The sequence below is a fragment of the Macadamia integrifolia genome, unplaced genomic scaffold (genome assembly GCF_013358625.1).
Source record: "Macadamia integrifolia cultivar HAES 741 unplaced genomic scaffold, SCU_Mint_v3 scaffold1504, whole genome shotgun sequence".
Taxonomy (NCBI): Eukaryota; Viridiplantae; Streptophyta; class Magnoliopsida; order Proteales; family Proteaceae; genus Macadamia; species Macadamia integrifolia.
The window spans coordinates 1-5,860 of record NW_024868234.1 but is presented as its reverse complement, the minus strand read 5'-3'; positions in this window follow the sequence as shown (position 1 = coordinate 5,860).

The following is a 5,860-nucleotide window of genomic DNA, read 5'->3' as shown; positions in this document are numbered from 1 at the left end:
CCGGTCTTGGCTTAGCCCCGGGGTCCTACCAGTGGGTAGGACGATGAGTACCTAGACCCACTAGTAACACTCACCGGTCTTGGCTTAGCCCCGGGGTCCTACCAGTGGGTAGGACGATGAGTACCCAGACCCATCAGTAGCACCCGTTGGTGTGGGCTTGAGTGTTGTCTGCCTGGGCAGCTTGCATAGATGGGTCCGCCTACCCACTTGTATGACCCACCTGTGGTCCAATGAGCTTCGTTCAAGCCCAAATTCATCAACAATCTCCTTCACATATTTGAATGCATCGTGACCATGTCTTTCATCATTTTTATGGTCCCAGAATGGACGTATTCTATGTTTCCATTATGTGTTAGGGACTCTCAACTTCGCACGTCGGATCTTACCCATACCATGTGTGCATATTCTCGTACGAGAATAGGTAAGTGGGGAGAGGGCATTGATTTAATTTTTTGAATATTTATTTTATCATCTTCATCTTAATATCATCATGCTATCTATGAATGCCATCTTTATGCATCTGCTTGTCTACGTAGGATGCATTTATGAATTGCTTTGTTGTATCTTTAAATTTCAAATACTTATTTCTTGCTTTGAATTATTAGCATGGATAATTCAATTGTTGGATGGTGATGGTTAGTTGGACATGTGATGAATTGCTAGATTAGATGCCATAGTCTGCTTGGAAACGAATACATTGGTGCACCGTGGAATGGGACACAGAAGCAGTATGTAGTCATACTATCTCATATAGAAGCATATGTTTAGGATTGACATTTTCTCGTGCTACGACCCTTCCCAATAGGGGTTTAGGTGTTGAATTATCACTAGGGGAAGCGTTGGTCGTGGATCACCGTGGTGGTTAGAAGTATGCCTGGCTGATCATTAGGACAGTTGAAAACCTTAGTGATATAATCAGAGCGCCGAGCGTACTGTATTTATTTTCTACTATGGTTTGGCTACGATTTATTTTTCTACTATGGTTCAGCCATGATTTACTTTTTCAAGTACTCACAGTCAGCCCTCTCTGACAACCCTATGGGTGTATCATGGGATGGAAAACGCATCTTGTACCCAAGCCATACATGCACTGTGATTGTGAGTAGCAAGTAACCTATGACTTAGTACTGTTGCTTAGGTGGATAGGCCTAGAATGAATCTTATACATATAGGATCATTTGAAATACGATTGCTTGTTTGCGTCTTTCTTTCCATTTACTGAGCTAGTGAGCTCACCCCTTGTGTACACACCCTTTAAAGATTATGCAGATTTCCCTATAGAGGAACTTGGGCATAGTGCCAGGTGCCCGTGCAAGGGTTGCATTGCGAGGCAATAGTAGCTATTTCCAAACACAACTCTTCTTTTTGATGTATTCCCCTTTTTATGCTCTAGATATTTAAATTTACTTCTCGTGTAATTATCATGCCTGTGGGCCCATATGTAAATATATTATGTATAACAATTTTGGTATCAAGAGTAAGTGGGGAATTTATAGGTATATATATGTGATGAGTCTTCCACTGAATTATTTAAATATATTTCCATGTCGTATGTGGCATGTTGTGTTGTGGTCACTGTATCAGATGATCCTGGTGATTTTTGGGTTAGCCAGGGGTAACCCGGTCACCGGTTTGGTTCCTTGGGAACCAGGGTGTAGCAATGGTGGTATCAGAGCACAATGCTCTAATCACTCACAACTTGCAAGATTGAACCCTGTAGAATCTATAATAGGATTTGGGGTTGGGTAAATATAAAAGATTTGCACATAAAAGCTGAAATGAGATAAAAACCAAAATGTGCATCATATTGCATGTACGAAAAGAAAAATAAAAAGGTTCAAAGACAAAAGAGAAGAAGAAAAGAAGAAGAAGAAGAACAAAATAAAAAGAGAAGTTCCCCAAACAAGATCACATAAAACCATCATAGCTCACTACACTATCAATCATCATCTAATTTAATAACTTCTTCCTCTCGAGACCTAGAGTTGATGTTGAGGCGACAATCATAGTAATCGAAGCAACGGTTCACCAGCTCCACCTCCTTTTGGAGCTGCTCAAGGCTCACTGCCATCTCCATGGGGGCTGAGTCCACATCTTCGAATAGGTCCCTAAGTTTTGTTTCCATACTTACTTGGGACTGCTAGAATGTCTCCTCACGGGCAGCACTCTCTGCTTAGTTCTTCAAGATCTGCTCTAAACCTGCCATAAGAGCCTCTAATCGGTCCATCATACTCTGAAAATCAAAAGCCCTACCAGTAGAGGGTGGTGTTGTATGAGTGGGGTCCTCAGTCTCCATTGCATCTTCCTCATCTGCCTCAGGAACATAATCATAATCCTCCTCTAGAGCCACTTCCTCCTCATTTACATCCATTTCCCCATGCAGATCCATCTTGTGTAAATTCCCTCAGGTAAACTTATCAAAAGGGGACTTTCCCTGCTCACCCCTTAGGTCCACCTGAAAGTACTGAAATATCCTTATGAGAGACTGGGCATGAGGGAAGTTACCATCAGAAGGATGTGCAACGTGGTACTCTATAGTCTTTATAATGACAAAGGGAAGGAATATACGAGAAGCATCCTCCAGGGCCATATAGATGCAGTAAGCCATGTACGTTCCTATGAAGTTCACCTGGTTCCTAAACCAGGCGGCTGAAAATCCGTACATCTAGAATATATGCAGTCTCGAAATTAGGGAGTATTACTCTACCACAGATGGTCTAGTAAATGTGGCTATGTATCTCTTGGTCTATTAAGGGACCCAAAGCCTTGCCCCTAGGAGGACAGTAGTACCAGTTACCCTCCATAGAGATGCCCAGAATCTCCGCTAGCAGCTTGATGGGAAATCGGATGTCGTATCCCTTCACTCGACTTGTAAGGGAGTATACTCTACCATCATAAGAGACCCCGAGATTGCAGTAGGGCATCCAGACAAGATCGAGGTAGCAAGGTGAGTAGACAAAAAGTGTAGACTGCCAATCCAGAGCTATAAATTTCTCTAGCAGCCACACCTTAGTGAAGTTCTCGACTACCACAGATTTCTCCATGCGTACAGGCTTTATGGAGAGTGTGGACCAAGATATAGCCACCTCTAGACTCTGAAAAAATATGCTCATCATAGTCTTTTGGATCCACTGGTGCATTCTTCCTTAGACGAGCCTTGTGTGCAAAGGAGCTCGAGGTTGAACTTTTGCTCTTTTGACTTGGAGCATTTCTGCTCCGTTATGAGGTAGCAACTTCCTTACCCTTACGTGATGACATTCTACAAAGTCCACAGGAAAAATATAAGAACCCGACAAAGATTTCAAGTGAATTTAATTAAAGCAAGGGATAAAAGGGAGAATCAATGCAAATAGGACCATAAGAGAAGGAAAGGTAGTATGAATGGCAACAATCCATCATGGCACTCATATTAAGTACATTGTAGAGAGCAATGTGTATTGAATGATGAGCAAGGAGAGGAAACCACTATAGAGTTAATGCCATTGTCATAATGTGCTCATATATGAATGATAAGATGACAAGAAATGAGTTGACAAATACAGTGTAGTGACCAAGTGAACATCAAGGTGTCATGATTTTTTTTTTTTTTTGAATGCGTATTTCACAAATAAAAGCCAAGGAGTGAGAGCATTTATTTAAAGCATAGATTCATGCAAATGCTCAAGTTAACATCAGTCCAAGGTATTAGATAGAATTCCCAGAGAAAAAAAAAAAAAAAAAAACAAAAAAGGAAATTTCATAGAGAAGAGCATAATCCATGAACATCCATAGCATCGAAGGGAATTCGACAATAGTATGTAAAAGAAGGTTCAAAAGCATAAAATTATACATATCTTAGCCCAATTGAAGTCAAAACAATGAAAAACCCCCAATTTCTTCATAAACCCTAACCTAGGAATAGTGAAATTTCTTCCAAGGAGTGATGGGTGAAGCATACATGCAATGTGACATTCTCATCACTATAATACAACCAAATGAGAGTGAATAAACTCATTTGGGTCATACATTGGGCAAGGAAAGAGAGAGAGAACATGAAAACCCTAAAATAGCAAAATTGGGAAGAATAGGGTTAAGCAACTCATGAAAATGACAAATGTAGTGATTGAAGAAGAGAATCATGGAAAAATGACATACTCACATGCTACATTCATTCTAGTTGGGAAGAATCAAAAGAAAAATGAATTTTAAAGGATATAGAACAAGAACAACCAAAATTTCATAGTTCAAAAGAGAAAAATGAGGAGAAGAATGCTTACTTAAAGTTTTGAGGTCGATAGCTGAACGATTTGATCAAAATGTAGGAGATTCCTAACCTTTCCTTGATGCTTCAAATGCACTTGAAAGGAGTAGAGAGTCAGAGGAATGAAGAGTGAGTGAAATGATATCAAGAAAACCCTCTTAACAGTGCCTCGCTCACAACTGGAGGGCCGCAACTGGCGGTCCTGAATCCAGCCCACCCACTATTATTACTCGTTGGTGTGGGATTTTGGGGCCAAAATTGCGAATTTAGCTTCCCATGCCTAGTAGACCCCAAATTTGCATGAACTATAAGCTGTTGTGTAAGAAATTTGGGTGTATGGTCATATGTGGTGATTTTTAAAATAGAGGTTAACATTGTGGATGCGTACTACGATGATGGAATGTTGTGCATCAACAGTTGAACCCTATATAATTGGTCAGCATCCCCGTGTGGTGACCTTTCCACAAGATCTGCCCATTGTGCCGAGTACCAAAGCTCAACCGGGGGGTACACCTCCTAGGGCAGCACCCCTAGATGCACTAGGGGGTGCACCTCCTAGCATACCACCACAAGACTCACCAGGAAGCACACCTTCCATGGTGACACCCCAATTTCCACCATTTAGCACTCCTCTATATATGATTCCACCACCGTATCGATACTATTCAGCTTATCCACCTTATTACCCACCGAAAACTACTACTACAAAGGCGGTGGAATCTTTTAAGAAGCACTTGCTACCTATCTTCACTAAGGTGGGTAGTGATCCCTTAGAGCCAGATTGATGGATACAAAAGATAGAGAAAATATTTGAGGTGGTGGAATGCATAGAGGCTCAGAAACTCATCTGTGCAGGCTTGCAGTTGAAGAATGAAGTTAACTCATGGTGGAAAGCTTCCAAAATCATCTTGACGGTAACCCACCCAGAACCAACTTGGGAACAATTTAAGGAATAGTTTTTGTCAAACTACTATCCCAGCAGCTTCAAAGACCAAAAGGAAGCAGAGTTTTTGGCATTGACTTAGGGGAACAAGTCCGTCCTTAAGTACCAACAGCAATTTGAGGACTTATTTTATTTTGCTACTCCACACATGAAATCAGCTGAGGAAAAGGGTAAGAAGTTTTTGAAGGGATTGAAGGTATCTATTGGTTCGATATTGGGGGCCATGGATTTAACAGATTATGCCCAGATAGTATAGAAGGCCAAGACCATGAGGATAAGCAGAAGGGGGAGTCTTCCACTACACCAGGGTTGTGGAAGAGGTCTAAACCTTATATAGATTCAGGAAACCCAAGTAAGAGTTTTCATGGGTCATATAATTATGGTCCATCATATTAATAGCCGTACAGATCATCGGGTTATATACCCCAATCAGCTGGTGGATCGGGTACCACCTCTTTTCACCCAAATACTAGTACAGTGCCTACAGCCTCAAGGCCGCATCCCCCTTCAACTGCACCAAGTCAAATACAAAGAACCCCAGTACTAGTGCAAGCATCCCAAAATTGTTGCTATGTTTTTCATGCAGTTGGACGCTTTGCCAAGGATTGTCCATACAAGCCACTATTGTACAAAATCATCCCCATATTTATAGATCTGCATTGGCTCAAGGGGGCCAA